At 50.4% G+C, this 22,608-nt stretch overlaps 1 long non-coding RNA gene across 1 annotated transcript; it reads right to left on the bottom strand.

The window, feature by feature from the left end:
- Positions 1-6,057: 6,057 nt before the first annotated feature.
- On the bottom strand, positions 6,058-13,926 carry LOC103650377 (uncharacterized). Its single transcript, XR_002268376.1, has 2 exons — positions 13,850-13,926; positions 6,058-6,090 (listed from the first exon to the last, which is right to left on the bottom strand). It is a non-coding gene; the product is annotated as an uncharacterized lncRNA (long non-coding RNA).
- Between the last annotated feature and the right edge of the window lie 8,682 nt (positions 13,927-22,608).

Below are 22,608 nucleotides of genomic sequence, written 5' to 3'. Positions count from 1 at the left end.
CCGAGGCTACTACCCCAGGCGTGGGGGACGCTACGACAGCGGGGAGGATCGGAGTCCCTCGCCCGAACCACCTGGTCCGCAGGCTTTCAGCCGCGCCATACGACGGGCGTCGTTCTCGACCCGGTTCCGAACCCCGACTACTATCACAAAGTACTCGGAGGAGACGAGACCGGAACTGTGGCTCGCGGACTACCGGCTGGCCTGCCAACTGGGTGGAACGGACGATGACAACATCATCATCCGCAACCTCCCCATGTTCCTCTCCGACACTGCTCGCGCCTGGCTGGAGCACCTGCCCCTGGGGCAGATCTCCAACTGGGACGACCTGGTCCAAGCCTTCGCCGGCAATTTCCAGGGCACGTACGTGCGCCCTGGAAACTCCTGGGACCTCCGAAGCTGCCGACAGCAACCGGGAGAGTCTCTCCGGGACTACATCCGGCGATTCTCGAAGCAGCGTACCGAGCTGCCCAACATCACTGATTCGGATGTCATCGGCTCGTTCCTCGCCGGCACCACTTGCCGCGACCTGGTGAGCAAGCTGGGTCGCAAGACCCCCACCAGGGCGAGCGAGCTGATGGACATCGCCACCAAGTTCGCCTCTGGCCAGGAGGCAGTTGAGGCTATCTTCTGGAAGGACAAGCAGCCCCAGGGCCGCCCACCGGAAGATGCCCCCGAGGCATCAACTCAGCGCGGCGCCAAGAAGAAGGGCAAGAAGAAGTCGCAAGCGAAACGCGACGCCGCCGACGCAGACCTTGTCGCCGCCGCCGAGTACAAGAACCCTCGGAAACCCCCCGGAGGTGCCAACCTCTTCGACAAGATGCTCAAGGAGCCATGCCCCTACCATCAGGGGCCCGTCAAGCACACCCTTGAGGAGTGCGCTATGCTTCGGCGCCACTTCCACAGGGCCGGGCCACCCGCGAAGGGTTGCAGGGCCCGCGACGACGACAAGAAGGAAGATCACCAGGCAGGAGAGTTCCTCGAGGTCCGCGACTGCTTCATGATCTACGGTGGGCAAGCGGCGAACGCCTCGGCTCGGCACCGCAAGCAAGAGTGTCGGGAGGTCTGTTCGGTGAAGGTGGCGGCGCCAGTCTACCTAGACTGGTCCGACAAGCCCATCACCTTCGACCGAGCCGACCACCCCGACCACGTGCCGAGCCCGGGGAAATACCCGCTCGTTGTCGACCCCATCATCGGCGACGTCAGGCTCACCAAGGTCCTCATGGACGGAGGCAGCAGCCTCAACATCATCTACGCCGAGACCCTCGGGCTCCTGCGAGTTGATCTGACCTCGGTCCGGGCAGGCGCTGCGCATTTCCACGGGATCATTCCCGGGAAGCGCGTCCAGCCCCTCGGACAACTCGACCTTCCCGTCTGCTTCGGAGCACCCTCCAACTTCCGAAGGGAGACCCTCACGTTCGAGGTGGTCGGGTTCCGAGGAACCTACCACGTAGTACTGGGGAGGCCATGCTACGCGAAGTTCATGGCCGTCCCCAACTACACCTACCTCAAGCTCAAGATGCCGGGCCCCAACGGGGTCATCACCGTCGGCCCCACGTACCGACACGCGTTCGAATGCGACGTCGAGTGCGTGGAGTACGCCGAGGCCCTCGCTGTGGCGGAACCGCCCGAATTATTCCAGCTTGAGTGCCCAAGTCGCACCATTAAGGGCAGCAACACACTTAAACAGGAATAACCCGTCAGTCCCTCGGATCTAGTCCGATAAAGCCACTTACCATGATCGAATACCACTAGCTCACTCGAAGGTGAGGCACAGAGAAATACAATAAAACATAATACCATAATTTTAATAAGTATAATTAGTGATTACATTATCGGAGTTTCAGAAATAATAACCATAAATTTTAATGCAACGGAAATAACTAACGGAGAAACCGAGTAACATGGCGAAGCCTGGCCACGCTACTCCTCTTGGTCCTCTCCTGCGGAAGCAGTAACCCACTCGACCGTCTATCCCGGTGGCAGGGATGGAGGCCAAGTCACACCATCAACCAAATCAATGAGTACCTGCAAAAATTGTGCCACAAGCAAGGCTGAGTATACTAATACTCAGCTAGACTTACCCGGTGTGAGGAGTCTACTCCTCTACCTCTAGACATGCAGCTGTTTGGCTGAGGGGTTTGGTTTGCCAAAAGCACTAGCTGAGTCGAAAATCAAGTTTTAGCTTTTCAAGTTTTAGTATGATCCTTTTAAACTAGATGTGTACCTAGCTAGTCATACATGGTATCAAACATTTTATCAATCAACATCTTTTGCCAGTCAACTCATTTCCACTTATTACTCAATGTAGCAGCATGGATCAAGCAGTCTCATTAGCTGCGAGAAGCAGACGATTCGAATCAAGTTTTTAAACCTTGCAAGGTAAACCTAAACACACGACATGTAGGGGCACTCCGTCCCCACACACATCAACCGTCCCCATCGATTCCCCGTCGGCAGATCAGGGCTCACCGCCTTGGCGTACAATGCCTCACTGACCCCGACTACCGTCGTGCAGTGACCGCACTTGTACCCACCATAACCGGAATGGGAGACCACGTCTCAGGTCGCGTGAGGGGCAAAGTCTACTGCCAGGTTCAATCAGGTAATAGGCTTACCGATTTACCATATTTCTCGGCATGTGTTTAGTACGTTCAAACGCTTGACACACGGTACCACACATTAATCCTTATTCCAATTTCCGTCTCGTAGACAACGCATCCCCATGGACCGTTGTCCACAGACCATCATCATTCTGATATAAAAATGGATACAACCAATTCCTGACCTCGCGCGAGTGCTAGAAAAATCACTCGACTTCTACCGAGATCCTAATTAATAAAGCAGCTACTCGACCTAGCATACTAGTATTCATCTCAAAAGGAATCCTGAGTTCATGCAACTAGGGTTTCAGGCAACTCCTACACTTAAGTGCACAGTACAAGCCTACAAACATTAAGTGCAGTAAAATAGCATATATAACGGCTATGCATAAAACCGGGGCTTGCCTTTAATTTAACACTTAGGTAGTGTTTGCTGGGGGAGATACTCGCTTGGCGAGTATCTACTGGTTATGTCCATCCTTCCTTAGGTTGTCCTCCATATGCAGCTTGTGGTTGACACCACGTCAGTTGCTCGATCACCATCTCTCGGTCCTATATGAGATGCAAGATGCATATGTATGAATATAATGAAAGTAACACAAGATATACAAAAACACAACGACGAACTAAACATTAAATGAGAAAACACCGCAGACAACCACATGTTAGCTTTAGTTATCTATACTTCATCGAGCGCACAACATCACACCACTGGAAGGACGACGATTAATACCTATAATTAACCAACGCAATACGACATCACAAGTGCAAGCATTTATTTAGTTGCTACGGCTTTTCATTAGTTCTTATATTAATCACACACAAGCATCACTGATAACACAAATTTAATAGAGGACATAAGCGTCAATATCTATGGAACTCCTATATCGCAATCACTAGAGAAGGAACATGTAAAACAAGACACACATGTTATCCCTAGACTAACCATGACAAGTCTACATTACTTAAGAGCAAACCAAACATTTTTAGCGAGAAGGGTGAACTAAACAATCAAAAGCGCACTAGCAGAATTTTTGGACAGCAATACAGCAGTCACTTGTTTCAGTCATAACTCACAAGATATTCAACCAAAAATAGTAAACTAGGACTTTCTAGAAAGCTTGAAAAGTTCTTTACAACTTTGGTATTATCATCACAGCATGATTAAACACTTAGCAAGGTCAAAAGGTGTTAACACCACAGCGCTGTCCAGATTTGGACAGATTCAGACTTGCAACTTCAAAAATTCACAACTGAAGATTCAGACATCCAAACAAAGTGATCCTAGACTTTCTGGAAAGCAAATTAAATTTTCTACAAATTATTTATAAACATCCCTGGCTGGTTTAGCATGTATCAAGGGTGAAATACACTATGAAAGCTGTGCTGTCCGAAACTGGACAGATTCAGTCTTCACACTTCAAACACATGTAACTTAATCTTCAGACCACCAAAAATAGTGATCCAAGACTTTTTTGAAAGCTTGGCAAAATCACTACATAACTTTTATAATCACCAATAAGTGATTCCAGGTTTAATCAAATCAAACATTACAGTTTTCGAAATCTGTTCTGACAGAGGACAGAACACAGCAACCAGTTTGTAAAATTCATAACTCTTAAACTATCAGGCCTGTGTTTATGAAATTTTAACACAAGCAAGATCAGAAAAGCATCTACAACTTTCTTATAATGACCATGAACAGATTGTAACATTAAATTAGGCAAACAATGCAGTTTCTGAAATCTGTACAGAATTTGGACAGATTCAGTTACTGAATTTGTAAAAATCCTAACTCCTAAACCGTCATACCTATGGTTGTCAAATTTTAACACCAGCAAGATAATAAAGTTATCTACCACTTTTCTATAGCACATATCTACATAAAACATAATTTAGTTCATCAAACATACAGTACGGGGAAATCGTTGCGTGCAGTCCAAAACAGCAATCAGTAAATTTCAGCTTCTATACAATTCAAGAATCGCCGTGTTCGAGAGACTTGAATTACTCTAACGCTTTACTATTTGTTCGAGTTGAGACAATCAATTTAGAACCAACAATTCGACTTGCAAATTTTATTCAAGTCATTAGTGCACTAAAATTTCTACAACTAATTAACAACGCATTCTCCACGATAATCACCTGAGCACTACTACTGTTCATCCGTGACCATAACCACACACATATAGACTACAATACACAATTCATCGTGACTACGAGCTTAACCAAATCATCGAACAATTTGGCTAACTAGAGCAATGACACGGTCCGCTCGACAGCATACACTTCGACTTGCCTATTACTATCGCAATCCAAGTCACAACATATATATATAACAAACACTTAACAAAATCGACTCCTATTTAACATGAGTTGGCTAATCACAGTAGAAGACTTAGCGAACCATTTAGACATTGCAACTCAAAACATGGGTGGGAGCAAGTTAATTAATGTTTCTTAACCTTTTCTCAACTTAAATTGGACAACACACAAGTCACTTAAAACACCATATTTTAGGAGGTCTAACATAGAGACATTAAAACATGGCATAAAACTCCATAAGGCTTACACTGGCTACTGAAGACCTAAGGCACTTATGGGCATATGTTATCTGACTGTTCTTCAATTTTAGCAAGGATTGACTCATGAACGCTACTTGCCTCCAATTGTTATTGGACTGCGATAACACTCGTATAAGACCTCTAATCGACCAACAAGACATTTATTTATCCAAAGGGGCATGGAATGCAATATTTGACAAGGCAAGGTATCGACCCGCCATACCACAGAAAGCATGACGACACCGACAGATGCTATCAACTAATCGTTTTTTAAAAATATTAAACTTACTTCTCGCTTTACCACTACACCACCCTTTAGTCACGTGACCATCGGGAGAGTCCTTCACACGATTATACAATAGCAACCTAAACGTCGGGTCACACAATACATACATATTTCTTTGTTGCGAGTATAACCATATTACGGCATATACCCGCGCACCTCAATTAAATATCTCACGCCACCACTACTATAATACACTACGGCACACACACACATACGTGTACTAATTCAATCCTCACATCACATATATTTCCAAACTTACTCATCACATAAAACAAGCACGACATGCGTGTTTACCAAAACGTGAATGCGACCTTGCCACGGCATATAATCCAAACATTTTATGCCCACATCTAATCAAACACCACTATACACCACATCGACCCAAAACGTAATTAGACAAACTACAAATCACACACCTCAACAACCGCTTATTCTTTAACCGCAAATGCGATCCTACTAACGTGTATTGCCGAAACATATTACACACATCCACATATATACATGCATTGTCCGACATCAACCAAAGCGTATGTATTATAAACTATAAATCAGTCAACCTGAACGGGTCGTGACTAGACGCATGGCTGTCCACATGGCTCGGTATTTCGTCGAACGGGCAAGGCACGACGTCGACCACTAGCTGCGAAAACACACAATTTGTTGGCGGCAGTTCATCGAACATCACACACATTGGAAAATAAACATCGAGAACAGCGGGGGTTTCTCACCACGGTTTTCTACGGCGTCGCGGATGGGCTGCGCAAAACAGCGAGCACACGACGGGCGTCGACGGCGCGCTGTCCATGGGGCTCCACAAAACAGCGAGCCGACAGCGCGCGAAGACGTCGGGGCTGCGTAGATCGGCGGTGGAGCTCGCTGCGCGACGATGCCGAGGCGGCTACTGCAGCCCGAAACCAGATGGAGGGGGCTCGACATGGGGGAGCATTCGCGTGCAGTCAAGGGGCAGCAAGGGTGCGTGGTGGCTGCGACGGCCATGGAGGCGGAGGTGCGGTGCCGTGGAGGAGAGCAGAGGCGTCGCGGATCTAGGCGTCCAGGAGAGGTCGCCGGACCTGGGACCTAGCGCCGAGCAGGAAGACCAAGGAATGGAGCTCGGCGGCCATGGAGTTTTTGCCCCTGAGCACATACAGGAAATGTAGAGGAGCATGTGCAGAGGAGGCCGACCATGGGGGGTAGGGAGGAAAATCTGCTTGTGGTTGCTGCCGTGCGCGCGATAGAACTCAAGGGAGGGAGACGCAGGGAGCTCGGGCTTGAGCCGAGCTGCTGGGCGCCGGCCATGGAGCAGGGGCTTACCTAGAGGACGTTCGTCATGGGAGGAGCAAAGAGCTCGCAGGGAGAAACGGCGACCGGAAGGGGAGCTCGGCTGGCGTCCAGCTTGGAGGAAGGAGCTCGCCGCAAGGGAAGGCCGACGGCCATGGGACTCCTGCGCGCTGGTGTCTGTTGCTGTGGAGCAGGGAGGAAGAAGGGCGCCGGCTTGCTGCTCGCCATGGAGGGAAGCGCGCAGAGCTGCTGCGTGAGGGAGAAGAAGGCAGGGGAAAAAGGAAGTAGCGGCTAGGGGGGTAGATGAATAAAAGCCAATTTGCAAGGGGAGGCACTTCTATTTATAGACATGGGCTAGGGTTAGGGTTTTCTTAGTGGGCCAAATGGGCTGGGTTGGGCTGGCCCAAACACGAAATCGGGCTGCGCTAAATTATTTCCAGAGTAAAAATGCTTCTGCGGAATCCGTCTGTACGCCGAAACAGAGCGAAATAGAGTTCTGACGAACGGACGATTGAGCGATTAATTCGGCCGAGAGTCTGTTTTGAATTCGCTCGGAAATTAATTCCCTACGCGTGATTCGAAAATAAATCGCCTCGAAATATGACCGGCTTCGGATTTAGGATTGAAAGAGACAAATCGCGACATTTAAAATCATCACCGATGCTGATTTTTAAATCGGGATCGAACACAGAGGTATGAGTCAAGTCGGATAAGAATTAATTAGAGGGCGACGTACTGAGTATCCTGTTGGAGAATACGAACCCGGATAAAATAGTCGAACATAGATCGAAGTTTAGGAATTAGATTCAGGCTCAGATCAGATAACAGTCGTCGAGGGTTTGATTAAATGAGCTTCAGATAAGATTTATAATTCGTGATTGACTATCGAGTTTGCATTCGTTCCGAGAATAAAAGTTTTAACAGGCTCCGAATTCGGTCTTTTGTGAGACTGAATAACTCCGAATTCGGTGAAACGTGAATGAATAATCTGGATAATCAGGGACATAGGCGAGCGAGAAATAGAAATTTTTACTGAGCATCCGAGATTAGGACAAATCTCGCGACATAACACGAAACTGACACCTGGGGTGTCACAGCCTTCCCCCCTTAAAAAGAATCTCGTCCCGAGATTCGAATGAGGATATTTAAGGGTGGAGAAGCATGTAACTCCCAGACTGAAGATAGATGCAAATTCATGAGATGGGATCTGACAAGATACTGAAAATAGATTTGGGTAGAATATCGCGGCATGTTGAGACAAAATGCAGCGATCACTCTGAGAGGATGTTCACAAAAGAGAGCACATCGGTGTAGTCTTATAATGGATCACAACTATTAACCCTGATACCAGCGCGTGCCGAGCAGCTCAACCATGTGTGCACCATAGTAGGCTCTCGGTCTCGTCGCGGCACCATCAGTCGTTAGTCATAACACCATTACCAAACGTAACCAACGAGAAATTCACATAGCACAGATAGATGGAGCCCATGAGAGTATGGCCCAGAAAATAAGAATGTGATCAGAGTTGAAGCAGAGATTGCTAGCAAAAGAGCATCACATAAGAACTTTCTTCAACTCAGAGAATTATTTTATGATTAATACGGAGATTATCAGGTCAGAGATTTATACGAGAGTGGATATGAGAAGGATGCAAACATGAGATCAAGATTGATGAGCTTTTAGAGACATGAGAGAACTAAAGACAACAGCAACATCCATCGAACCAAAGGGATACACTGCTTAGATAAAACATCGTCATGATCCTCGGAGAAGGAGTATGAGAATGATCAGAAATGAGAGATTTAGGCAGATCAACATCGGATGCTTGAGAACGGGTTATAGGAGATTACCAGATAATAGGGCAGAATCATAGGGGATCCCGAGATTTGGATGATAAAGCCAACATGATTCACAAGAAAAAGGGTTACCAGATCAGGCAAAAGGAGAGGTAGGCAAACAGGATCAGCTAGGATGATCAACAGAAATGTTATGAAGTTTTAGGGGCAATGACTTATGGAAAGAAAACATGGCCTTGATAGGGTTTGCGCAACTAGACACCAACAATAATAAATTTTTTTTGTTGCAAAAAAGGGTTGAACTTTTACAATACCACCTAGATAGCAAGGCAAGAGAAACACATAACACAACCTAGCAAGACTTCCTAATCTGACATGAGGTGAAGCAGAGTTTTCATAACATAGCATTACATCACATTATTCACAAGTTCTTATTATTGGAATAAAGGTGAGAGAAGCATGTTGATACGCAAGAGACAATTATAATGCGACAATCATGATGCATGCTCATTCTAGTCGTCTTCTCAGACCTAACTACTTTTTGGGTGCTTCTACAACATCCTTATTAATAGTAGTAGTAGCCTTTATGGCCTAAATAACTAGCCACCTAGCTACCCATCTATTCCTAGGGCTTCACGTCCTAGGTCTATCCTTATCGTCCTGACAGCTATCCAACTTGGTTTCTAAGCAAGTTGTACTTTAGAAAAGGTTGGTAATCATGACTTATTGACTTCTCTGTACTGGTATTCGCTCCGATACCAGCTGTGGCGGAACCGCCCGAATTATTCCAGCTTGAGTGCCCAAGTCGCACCCTTAAGGGCAGCAACGCACTTAAATAGGAATAACCCGTCAGTCCCTCGGATCTAGTCCGATAAAGCCACTTACCAGGATCGAAACCACTAGCTCACTCGAAGGTGAGGCACAGAGAAATACAATAAAACATAATACCACAATTTTAATAAGTATAATTAGTGATTACATTATCAGAGTTTCAGAAATAATAACCATAAATTTTAATGCAGCGGAAATAACTAACGGAGACAACCGAGTAACATGGCGAAGCCTGGCCATGCTACTCCTCTTGGTCCTCTCCTGCGGAAGCAGTAACCCACTCGACCGTCTATCCCGGTGGCAGGGATGGAGGCCAAGTCACACCATCAACCAAATCAATGAGTACCTGCAAAAATTGTGCCACAAGCAAGGCTGAGTATACTAATACTCAGCTAGACTTACCCGGTGTGAGGAGTCTACTCCTCTACCTCTAGACATGCAGTTGTTTGGCTGAGGGGTTTGGTTTGCCAAAAGCACTAGCTGAGTCGAAAATCAAGTTTTAGCTTTTCAAGTTTTAGTATGATCCTTTTAAACTAGATGTGTACCTAGCTAGTCATACATGGTATCAAACATTTTATCAATCAACATCTTTTGCCAGTCAACTCATTTCCACTTATTACTCAATGTAGCAGCATGGATCAAGCAGTCTCATTATCTGCGAGAAGCAGACGATTCGAATCGAGTTTTTAAACCTTGCAAGGTAAACCTAAACACACGACATGTAGGGGCACTCCGTCCCCACACACATCAACCGTCCCCATCGATTCCCCGTCAGCAGATCAGGGCTCACCGCCTTGGCGTACAATGCCTCACTGACCCCGACTGCCGTCGTGCAGTGACCGCACTTGTACCCACCATAACCGGAATGGGAGACCACGTCTCAGGTCGCGTGAGGGGCAAAGTCTACTGTCAGGTTCAATCAGGTACTAGGCTTACCGATTTACCATATTTGTCGGCATGTGTTTAGTACGTTCAAACGCTTGACACACGGTACCACACCTTAATCTTTATTCCAATTTCCGTCTCGTAGACAACGCATCCCCATGGACCGTTGTCCACAGACCATCATCATTCTGATATAAAAATGGATACAACCAATTCCTGACCTCGCGCGAGTGCTAGAAAAATCACTCGACTTCTACCGAGATCCTAATTAATAAAGCAGCTACTCGACCTAGCATACTAGTATTCATCTCAAAAGGAATCCTGAGTTCATGCAACTAGGGTTTCAGGCAACTCCTACACTTAAGTGCACAGTACAAGCCTACAAACATTAAGTGCAGTAAAATAGCATATATAACGGTTATGCATAAAACCGGGGCTTGCCTTTAATTTAACACTTAGGTAGTGTTTGCTGGGGGAGATACTCGCTTGGCGAGTATCTACTGGTTATGTCCATCCTTCCTTAGGTTGTCCTCCATCTGCAGCTTGTGGTTGGCACCACGTCAGTTGCTCGATCACCATCTCTCGGTCCTATATGAGATGCAAGATGCATATGTATGAATATAATGAAAGTAACACAAGATATACAAAGACACAACGGCGAACTAAACATTAAATGAGAAAACACCGCAGACAACCACATGTTAGCTTTAGTTATCTATACTTCATCGAGCGCACAACATCACACCACTGGAAGGACGACGATTAATACCTATAATTAACCAACGCAATACGACATCACAAGTGCAAGCATTTATTTAGTTGCTACGGCTTTTCATTAGTTCTTATATTAATCACACACAAGCATCACTGATAACACAAATTTAATAGAGGACATAAGCGTCAATATCTATGGAACTCCTATATCGCAATCACTAGAGAAGGAACATGTAAAACAAGACACACATGTCATCCCTAGCCTAACCATGGCAAGTCTACATTACTTAAGAGCAAACCAAACATTTTTAGCGAGAAGGGTGAACTAAACAATCAAAAGCGCACTAGCAGAATTTTTGGACAGCAATACAGCAGTCACTTGTTTCAGTCATAACTCACAAGATATTCAACCAAAAATAGTAAACTAGGACTTTCTATAAAGCTTGAAAAGTGCTTTACAACTTTGATATTGTCATCACAGCATGATTAAACACTTAGCAAGGACAAAAGGTGTTAACACCACAGCGCTGTCCAGATTTGGACAGATTCAGACTTGCAACTTCAAAAATTCACATCTGAAGATTCAGACATCCAAACAAAGTGATCCTAGACTTTCTGGAAAGCTAATTAAATGGTCTACAAATTATTTATAAACATCCCTGGCTGGTTTAGCATGTATCAAGGGTGAAATACACTATGAAGGCTGTGCTATCCGAAACTGGACAGATTCAGTCTTCACACTTCAAACACATGTAACTTAATCTTCAGACCACCAAAAATAGTGATCCAAGACTTTTTGGAAAGCTTGTAAAAAGCACTACATAAATTTTATAATCACCAATAAGTGATTCCAGGTTTAATCAAATCAAACATTACAGTTTTCGAAATCTGTTCTAACAGAGGACAGAACACAGCAACCAGTTTGTAAAATTCATAACTCTTAAACTATCAGGCCTGTGTTTATGAAATTTTAACACAAGCAAGATCAGAAAAGCATCTACAACTTTCTTATAATGACCATGAACAGATTGTAACATTAAATTAGGCAAACAATGCAGTTTCTGAAATCTGTACAGAATTTGGACAGATTCAGTTACTGATTTTGTAAAAATCCTAACTCCTAAACCGTCAGACATGGTTGTCAAATTTTAACACCAGCAAGATAATAAAGTTATCTACCACTTTTCTATAGCACATATCTATATAAAACATAATTTAGTTCATCAAACATACAGTACGGGGAAATCGTTGCGTGCAGTCCAAAACAGCAATCAGTAAATTTCAGCTTTTATACAATTCAAAAATCGCCGTGTTCGAGAGACTTGAATTACTCTAACGCTTTACTATTTGTTCGAGTTGAGACAATCAATTTAGAACCAACAATTCGACTTGCAAATTTTATTCAAGTCATTAGTGCACTAAAATTTCTACAACTAATTAACAACGCATTCTCCACGATAATCACCTGAGCACTACTACTGTTCATCCGTGACCATAACCACACACATATAGACTACAATACACAATTTATCGTGACTACGAGCTTAACCAAATCATCGAACAATTTGGCTAACTAGAGCAACGACACGGTCCGCTCGACAGCATACACTTCGACTTGCCTATTACTATCGCAATCCAAGTCACAACATATATATATAACAAACACTTAACAAAATCGACTCCTATTTAACATGAGTTGGCTAATCACAGTAGAAGACTTAGCGAACCATTTAGACATTGCAACTCAAAAATGGGTGGGAGCAAGTTAATTAATGTTTCTTAACCTTTTCTCAACTTAAATTGGACAACACACAAGTCACTTAAAACACCATATTTTAGGAGGTCTAACATAGAGACATTAAAACATGGCATAAAACTCCATAAGGCTTACACTGGCTACTGAAGACCTAAGGCACTTATGGGCATATGTTATCTGACTGTTCTTCAATTTTAGCAAGGATTGACTCATGAACGCTACTTGCCTCCAATAGTTATTGGACTGCGATAACACTCGTATAAGACCTCTAATCGACCAACAAGACATTTATTTATCCAAAGGGGCATGGAATGCAATATTTGACAAGGCAAGGTATCGACCCGCCATACCACAGAAAGCATGACGACACCGACAGATGCTATCAACTAATCGTTTTTTAAAAATATTAAACTTACTTCTCGCTTTACCACTACACCACCCTTTAGTCACGTGACCATTGGGAGAGTCCTTCACACGATTATACAATAGCAACCTAAATGTCGGGTCACACAATACATACATATTTCTTTGTTGCGAGTATAACCATATTACGGCATATACCCGTGCACCTCAATTAAATATCTCACGCCACCACTACTATAATACACTACGGCACACACACATACGTGTACTAATTCAATCCTCACATCACATATATTTCCAAACTTACTCATCACATAAAACAAGCACGACACGCGTGTTTACCAAAACGTGAATGCGACCTTGCCACGACATATAATCCAAACATTTTATGCCCACATCTAATCAAACACCACTATACACCACATCGACCCAAAACGTAATTAGACAAACTACAAATCGCACACCTCAACAACCGCTTATTCTTTAACCGCAAATGCGATCCTACTAACTTGTATTGCCGAAACATATTACACACATCCACATATATACATGCATTGTCCGACATCAACCAAAGCGTATGTATTATAAACTATAAATCAATCAATCTGAACGGGTCGTGACTAGACGCATGGCTGTCCACATGGCTCGGTATTTCGTCGAACGGGCAAGGCACGGCGTCGACCACTAGCTGCGAAAACACACAATTTGTTGGCGGCAGTTCATCGAACATCACACACATTGGAAAATAAACATCGAGAACAGCGGGGGTTTCTCACCACGGTTTTCGACGGCGTCGCGGATGGGCTGCGCAAAACAGCGAGCACACGGCGGGCGTCGACGGCGCGCTGTCCATGGGGCTCCACAAAACAGCGAGCCGGCAGCGCGCGAAGCCGTCGGGGCTGCGTAGATCGGCGGTGGAGCTCGCTGCGCGACGATGCCGAGGCGGCTGCTGCAGCCCGAAACCAGATGGAGGGGGCTCGACATGGTGGAGCATTCGCGTGCAGTCAAGGGGTAGCAAGGGTGTGTGGTGGCTGCGACGGCCATGGAGGCGGAGGTGCGGTGCCGCGTAGCAGAGCGGAGGCGTCGCAGATCCAGGCGTCCAGGAGAGGTCGCCGGACCTGGGACCTAGCGCCGAGCAGGAAGACCAAGGAATGGAGCTCGGCGGCCATGGAGTTTTTGCCCCTGCGCACGTACAGGAAATGTAGAGGAGCACGTGCAGAGGAGGCCGACCATGGGGGGTAGGGAGGAAAATCTGCTTGTGGTTGCTGCCGTGCGCGCGATAGAACTCAAGGGAGGGAGACGCAGGGAGCTCGGGCTTGAGCCGAGCTGCTGGGCGCCGGCCATGGAGCAGGGGCTTGCCCAGAGGTTGTTCGTCATGGGAGGAGCAAAGAGCTCGCAGGGAGAAACGGCGACCGGAAGGGGAGCTCGGCTGGCGTCCAGCTTGGAGGAAGGAGCTCGCCGCAAGGGAAGGCCAGCGGCCATGGGACTCCTGCGCGCTGGTGGCTGTTGCTGTGGAGCAGGGAGGAAGAAGGGCGCCGGCTTGCTGCTCGCCATGGAGGGAAGCGCGCAGAGCTGCTGCGTGAGGGAGAAGAAGGCAGGGGAAAAAGGAAGTGGCGGCTAGGGGGTAGATGAATAAAAGCCAATTTGCAAGGGGAGGCACTTCTATTTATAGACATGGGCTAGGGTTAGGGTTTTCTTAGTGGGCCAAATGGGCTGGGTTGGGCTGGCTCAAACACGAAATCGGGCTGCGCTAAATTATTTCCAGAGTAAAAATGCTTCTGCGGAATCCGTTTGTACGCCGAAACAGAGCGAAATAGAGTTCTGACGAACGGACGATTGAGCGATTAATTCGGCCGAGAGTCTGTTTTGAATTCGCTCGGAAATTAATTCCCTACGCGTGATTCGAAAATAAATCGCCTCGAAATATGACCGGCTTTCGGATTTAGGATTGAAAGAGACAAATCGCGACATTTAAAATCATCGCCGATGCTGATTTTTAAATCGGGATCGAACACAGAGGTATGAGTCAAGTCGGATAAGAATTAATTAGAGGGCGACGTACTGAGTATCCCGTTGGAGAATACGAACCCAGATAAAATAGTCGAACATAGATCGAAGTTCAGGAATTAGATTCAGGCTCAGATCAGATAACAGTCGTCGAGGGTTTGATTACATGAGCTTCAGATAAGATTTATAATTCGTGATTGACTATCGAGTTTGCATTCGTTCCGAGAATAAAAGTTTTAACAGGCTCCGAATTCGGTCTTTTGTGAGACTGAATAACTCCGAATTCGGTGAAATGTGAATGAATAATCTGGATAATCAGGGACATAGGCGAGCGAGAAATAGAAATTTTTACTGAGCATCCGAGATTAGGACAAATCTCGCGACGTAATACGAAACTGACACCTGGGGTGTCACACTCGCCGAATCCGAGGCCCTCATCGCCGACCTAGAGAGCCTCTCTAAGGAGGTGCCAGACGTGAAGCGCCACGCCGGCAACTTCGAGCCAGCGGAGACGGTTAAATCCGTCCCCCTCGACCCCAGCAGCGACGCCTCCAAGCAGATCCAGATCGGCTCCGAGCTCAGCCCCAAATAGGAAGCAGTGCTCGTCGACTTTCTCCGCGCAAACGCCGACGTTTTCGCGTGGAGTGCCTCGGACATGCCCGGCATACCGAGGGATGTCTCCGAGCACTCACTGGATATCCGAGCTGGAGCCCGACCCATGAAGCAGCCTCTGCGCCGATTCGACGAAGAAAAGCGCGGAGCCATCGGAGAGGAGATCCACAAGCTAATGGCGGCAGGGTTCATCAAAGAGGTATTCCATCCCGAATGGCTTGCCAACCCTGTGCTTGTGAGAAAGAAAGGAGGGAAATGGCGGATGTGTGTAGACTACACTGGTCTAAACAAAGCATGTCCGAAGGTTCCCTACCCTCTGCCTCGCATCGATCAAATCGTGGATTCCACTGCTGGGTGCGAAACCCTGTCTTTCCTCGATGCCTACTCAGGGTATCACCAAATCAGGATGAAGGAGTCCGACCAGCTCGTGACTTCTTTCATCACGCCCTTCGGCATGTACTGCTATGTCACCATGTCGTTCGGCTTGAGGAATGCGGGTGCGACGTACCAGCGGTGCATGAACCATGTGTTTGGCGAACACATTGGCCGGACGGTCGAGGCCTACGTCGATGACATCGTAGTCAAGACGAGGAAGGCCTCTGACCTCCTTTCCGACCTTGAAGTGACATTTCGATGTCTCAAGGCGAAAGGCGTGAAGCTCAATCCCGAAAAGTGTGTCTTCGGGGTACCCCGAGGCATTCTCTTGGGGTTCATCGTCTCCGAGCGGGGCATCGAAGCCAACACGGAGAAGATCGCAGCCATCACCAGCATGGGGCCCATCAAGGACTTGAAGGGCGTACAGAGAGTCATGGGATGTCTTGCGGCTCTAAGCCGCTTCATCTCACGCCTCGGCGAAAGAGGTCTGCCTCTGTACCGCCTCCTAAGAAAGGCCGAGTGCTTCACTTGGACCCCTGAGGCCGAGGAAGCCCTCGGGAACCTGAAGGCGCTCCTCACGAATGCGCCCATCTTGGTGCCCCCCGCTGCCGGAGAAGCCCTCTTGGTCTACGTCGCCGCGACCACTCAGGTGGTTAGCGCCGCGATTGTGGTTGAGAGACGAGAACAGGGGCATACGTTGCCCGTCCAGAGGCCAGTCTACTTCATCAGCGAGGTACTGTCCGAGACCAAAATCCGCTACCCACAAGTTCAGAAGCTGCTCTACGCGGTGATCCTGACGCGGCGGAAGATGCGACACTACTTCGAATCTCATCCGGTAACTGTGGTGTCATCGTTCCCCCTAGGGGAGATCATCCAGTGCCGAGAGGCCTCGGGTAGAATCGCAAAGTGGGCGGTGGAAATCATGGGCGAAACAATCTCGTTCGCCCCTCGGAAGGCCATCAAGTCCCAGGTCTTGGCGGACTTCGTGGCTGAATGGGTCGACACCCAGCTCCCAACAGCTCCGATCCAACCGGAACTCTGGACCATGTTCTTCGATGGGTCGCTGATGAAGACAGGAGCAGGCGCGGGCCTGCTCTTCATCTCGCCCCTCAGAAAGCACCTACGCTACGTGCTACGCGTCCATTTCCCGGCGTCCAACAATGTGGCTGAGTACGAGGCTCTGGTCAACGGGTTGCGGATCACCATCAAGCTAGGGGTCCGATGCCTCGACGCTCGCGGTGACTCGCAGCTCGTCATCGACCAAGTCATGAAGAACTCCCATTGCCGCGACCCGAAGATGGAGGCCTACTGCGATGAGGTTCGGCGCCTAGAAGACAAGTTCTACGGGCTCCAGCTCAACCACATCGCCCGGCGCTACAACGAGACTGCGGACGAGCTGGCTAAAATAGCCTCGGGGCGAACAACGGTTCCCCCGGACGTCTTCTCCCGAGACCTGCATCAACCCTCCGTCAAGATCGACGACACGCCCGAGCCCGAGGCACCCTCGGCCCAGCCCGAGGTACCCTCGGCTCAGTCCAAGGCACCCTCGGCTCAGCCCGAGGCACCCTCAGCTTGGCCCGAGGCACCCTCGGTTCAGCCCGAGGTACCCTCGGCCCCCGAGGGTGAGGCACTGCGCGTCGAGGAGCGAAGCGGGGTCACGCCTAATCGAAACTGGCAGACCCCGTACCTGCAATATCTCCACCGAGGAGAGCTACCCCTCGACCGAGCCGAAGCCCGACGGTTGGCGCGGCGCGCCAAGTCGTTCGTCTTGCTGGGAGATGGGAAGGAGCTCTACCACCGCAGCCCCTCAGGCATCCTCCAGCGATGCATTTCCATCGCCGAAGGTCAGGAACTCCTACGAGAGATACACTCGGGGGCTTGCGGCCATCACGTGGCCCTCGAGCCCTTGTCGGAAATGCCTTCCGACAAGGTTTCTACTGGCCAACGGCGGTGGCCGACGCCACTAGAATCGTCCGCACCTGCGAAGGGTGTCAGTTCTACGCGAGGCAGACCCACCTGCCCGCTCAGGCTCTGCAGACGATACCCATCACCTGGCCTTTTGCTGTGTGGGGTCTGGACCTCGTCGGCCACTTGCAGAAGGCACTCGGGGGCTACACGCACCTGTTGGTCGCCATCGACAAATTCTCCAAGTGGATCGAGGTCCGACCCCTAAACAGCATCAGGTCCGAACAGGCGGTGGCGTTCTTCACCAACATCATCCACCATTTCGGGGTCCCGAACTCCATCATCACCGACAACGGCACCCAGTTCACCGGCAGAAAGTTCCTGGACTTCTGCGAGGATCACCACATCCGGGTGGACTGGGTCGCCGTGGCTCACCCCATGACGAATGGGCAAGTGGAGCATGCCAACGGCATGATTCTACAAGGACTCAAGCCTCGGATCTACAACGACCTCAACAAGTTCGGCAAGCGATGGATGAAGGAACTCCCCTCGGTGGTCTGGAGTCTGAGGACAACACCGAGCCGAGCCACGGGCTTCACGTCGTTCTTTCTAGTCTATGGGGCCGAGGCCATCTTGCCCACAGACTTAGAATATGGTTCCCCGAGGACGAGGGCCTATGCTGACCAAAGCAACCAAGCTAATCGAGAAGACTCGCTGAACCAGCTGGAAGAGGCTCGGGACATGGCCTTGCTACACTCGGCGCGGTACCAGCAGTCCCTGCGACGCTACCACGCCCGAGGGGTCCGATCCCGAGACCTCCAGGTGGGCGACCTGGTGCTTCGGCTGCGACAAGACGCCCGAGGGCGGCACAAGCTCACGCCTCCCTTGGAAGGGCCGTTCGTCATCGCCAAAGTTCTGAAGCCCGGAACATACAAGCTGGCCAACAGCCAAGGCGAGGTCTACAGCAACGCTTGGAACATCCAACAGCTACGTCGCTTCTACCCTTAAGATGCTTTCAAGTTGTTCGTATACCTCATTCCTACGCAAAGTTTAGTCATCAAGGAAGGGTCAGCCTTGCCTCGGCAAAGCCCGACCCTCCCTCGGGGGCTAAAAGGGGGCAACCCCCTCTGCGTTGAATTTTTTCCTCGAAAAAAAAGATCCTTTCCGCCAGAATGTCTTTCGTGCTTTTCGACTACTTCGAAAGCGGATCCTGAAAACGACGGAGTACACGTAAGCAGCCAAGGCTGACCGAGCCGAGGGACTCCTACGCCTCTGGGATACGGATACCTCACTCATCACCTTCTGCGATAAGTAACTCGCGTTCGGATAAGCGATTCCGCGGACCGAACAAGTCTTCACGCTCGAAAGCTCCTCTGCCAAAACGATTCTTCGGGCCTTCTCAACTGCGTCGGTGGCAGAACCCTATGGACGGGCAAGAGTGCGCGTAAGCGGCAAGGCCGACCGAGCCGAGGGATTCCTACGCCTCCGGGATACGGATACCTCACTCATCACCTTCCGTGAAAAGCAACTCTCGCTCGCACAGACAACTCTTTTACCGATGAAAAAGTCCAGATACTCGAAGCAAGAGGAAAAGAAGCGCAGCTTTACAACACGGCGAGGGTGTGTTTGGGCCTCGGCGGCCGCAGAAAACACACACTACAAGATAATCTGATCCTGCAGGCTCGGATCTCGACAGTTGAAGGGAGCCGCAGCACCCTCGGCGTCGACTACACCTTCAGCGAGGTCTGACCTAGCCTCAGACAGCGACGCGGTCCGAGGATCTCCATTCTGAAGGACGACGTCATCATCACGTCTGGGCCACCGCCGCCAGGGACTTCTCCGAGAATCCGGCTCGAGCAGGCGGCTCGGCTGGTCACCCTGAGGCCTCGGCCAGCTGTCCCCCGAAGACATCAGCCCGGCCCGAGGCCTCGGCAGATCAACTCCGGCGTCGGTCCCGCTAACGGACGACCCGGCCAGGCTCCGGCCGACCAAGTCTTCTTTTCGAGCCAACTATGCCTCTGTCCGTGCTGACACCGCTACCCCTGGCCTCGGCTCATCGAAGAGCGGCCGAGGGGTTCCTTTAACTAAGCAAGAGAAGCCTCAGACAACAAGGCCGACCGAGCCGAGGGACTCCTATGCCTCCGGGATACGGATACCTCACTCGTCACCTTTGCACGGGGCGACTCACGCTTGGTGAAGCGGTTCAGACAACCAACAGGCGAGTCTTAGTGCTCGAAAATGAGGAAAAAACACGGCTCCGCGCCAAAAATACATACATGTTCAGGCCCCGATAGCCACAATGAACAAAAGACCGGCATTCAAGGTGCCATTACAAATGGAACTCCGGTTCCACCTCCGCAGGTACGAACAACCCCACTCGATCGGGGGGCCTGCGGAGCGATAGAAGACCGACGAACGACTCGCCGTCACCCGCTCCAGCAGCGGCGACGACGATGACTTCTGCTCCGGGGGGGCGAACAGCAGCAACGATGACCTCAGGGCGGATGCTGCTGCCATGAGGCCCTCGCCCGTGCCCAAACTTGTGAGGCAAGGACGGGCAGAAGGCCGTAGAGTTGGAGGTCGGTCCGTGGGTGGCCCCGGCTATCTCGTCGGTGGAAGAACCTCTTCCAGCTGCCGTGGCGGAAGGCGGCGTCGGGAGCGGCTCCGAAGCCACTCGGGTCAGAGAGCTAGGCACGCGGCAGCTGCCAGCGCCACGAACGGCGAACGCCCTTCCCCCCGATCACTGAGGGAAGGAGCGGGCCGCCGCCCGCGCAGGGGCCGACCCCAACTCGGCACACTCCCCTCCCCAGCACTGGTGATGAAAATCCTTGAGGCTGAGGGAGGGGTAGAGGCCGCAGCCTGGTTTGCTTTCCCCCTCCATCGAACTGGAGGTCACCGTCTTGGGTGACCGCCGGCGGAGGGGTGCAACCGGGCTGCATGATGAAAATCCTTGAAGCCGAACGATGGCTGAAAGGTACCAACTTCCCCGAAGTTGCGTTCCTCCAACGACAAGGCGGAAGGATTGCGGGTGTCCCCCATCCGGGGGCTCGGAAGGTGGAAAGACACGATGCATAAGGGAGCGCGAAGACATGGTCGCCTTTCAAGGGGGTCACCCTCCTTTTAAAGGCGACTCTCCCTACCTGCGTCCCCAGCCGTCGTGGGCTGAGTCTTCTCCAACACGCTCCAAGGTCCTCCCCCTACGGCGCAGGGGCTGGGTCCCACACGTCATGCAAGCTGGCCCAGGGCAGAAGAAGCCAAACCGCCTCGCGTGGTGCATGCAACCGTCCAGCGGTTACAAGCGCCCCTCCACTTTCGCCCAGACCAGCGGACGAAAGGGCGAGCAGCCATGCAGGCGGCATGCAACCACGCCAAGTGGGCGCACCTCTCCGACTTCCAACACGCCCAGCATGGAGGCCCACGCCCACGCGTCATGCAACCGGCGCGCCGGTCGCTACGTGCAAGTAACTTCACCGCCACTTGCACCACTACCGCGCCTCCTCGACTACGGAACCAGTACCGCGACTCGAGGCGACCCAGCGCACGACCCAGCAGCGCCAGCCTGGCGCGGCGGTCAATACGGCCAAAAATGGGCCGGCAGTAATGGCGGTGGCAGGCGGGCAGGAGCAGCGGTCACGTCGTCAGCCAAGCTTACGTCCCATCCGGGGGCAGCGAGAGAACCCTCTCTCACGGCGTGAAGACGACGCGGCCGTGTTCCGTTCCTCGAACGGCTCGCGCACGCGCAACGGCCGCCCCGCGAACCACTCGCCCCGTCGCATTAACTCCGCGACGGGACAGCCGGCGCCTCTGGCAGGAGAAGCAAGCGATGCTTCGCCTTCGCCATAATGACCGCGTTAAAAAAGGTACGCCATGTCATTCGATTTCGTATCCTTTTCCTTTTCCTCTTTCTCTCTCTTACAACAGGGACCGGGAAAGGGGGATACCCCGAAAAGGATCCTTCTCCGTGAAGGAAACAGGCTCCGAGCCTCCCTACTGATCAGAGGTTCGAAGGCTGGCCCCTCGGAGGGGTTTAACAGCCGCCTCAGAGCGCGTGGGCTCCACACCCACTACTGGTCAGAGGTTCGAAGGCCGGCCCCTCGGAAGGGTTCAACGGCCGCCTCAGGCCACTCGGGCTCCGCGCCCACTACTGATCAGGGGTTCGAAGGCTGGCCCTCGAAGGGTTCACAGCCGCCTCAGACATAGAGCGAGGGATGGCCATGGGTACGTTCGATACATAACCAAGGCTCGGTCTACGCTCCCGAGGTACCCTAGTACATTTCCGAGACCAACGGGAATGATCTTGTAACGGAATCCCATCAGAGGGAAGCATCGAGCCCTCGGACCCCGTCGACAGGGGACCGGGTCCGGCAGATCACCCGCAGGTACTTTTGGGCGTGCCTCTAGGCCTCTAGCTGACCCCTAGCAAATGGGGCACAGACGTCCGCTCGGATTACTCGCCAGCAGCTCACCGGAGACACCATGTTCAGCGCCCTCCGAGGGCAACATGGCGCTCTCCCCCCTCCTCCTTGCGGAAAGGCGACGCAGGGGCGTATGTAAAAAAGTCGAGTCTGTCCCTGACCGTCCTCTCGCCCTGTGCAGAGGCTCGGGGGCTGCTCTCGCAAACCCGGCTCCGGCCAAA

Source organism: Zea mays, chromosome 3 (genome assembly GCF_902167145.1).
Source record: "Zea mays cultivar B73 chromosome 3, Zm-B73-REFERENCE-NAM-5.0, whole genome shotgun sequence".
Lineage (NCBI taxonomy): Eukaryota > Viridiplantae > Streptophyta > Magnoliopsida > Poales > Poaceae > Zea > Zea mays.
This window is presented reverse-complemented; position numbering and strand designations above follow the sequence as displayed.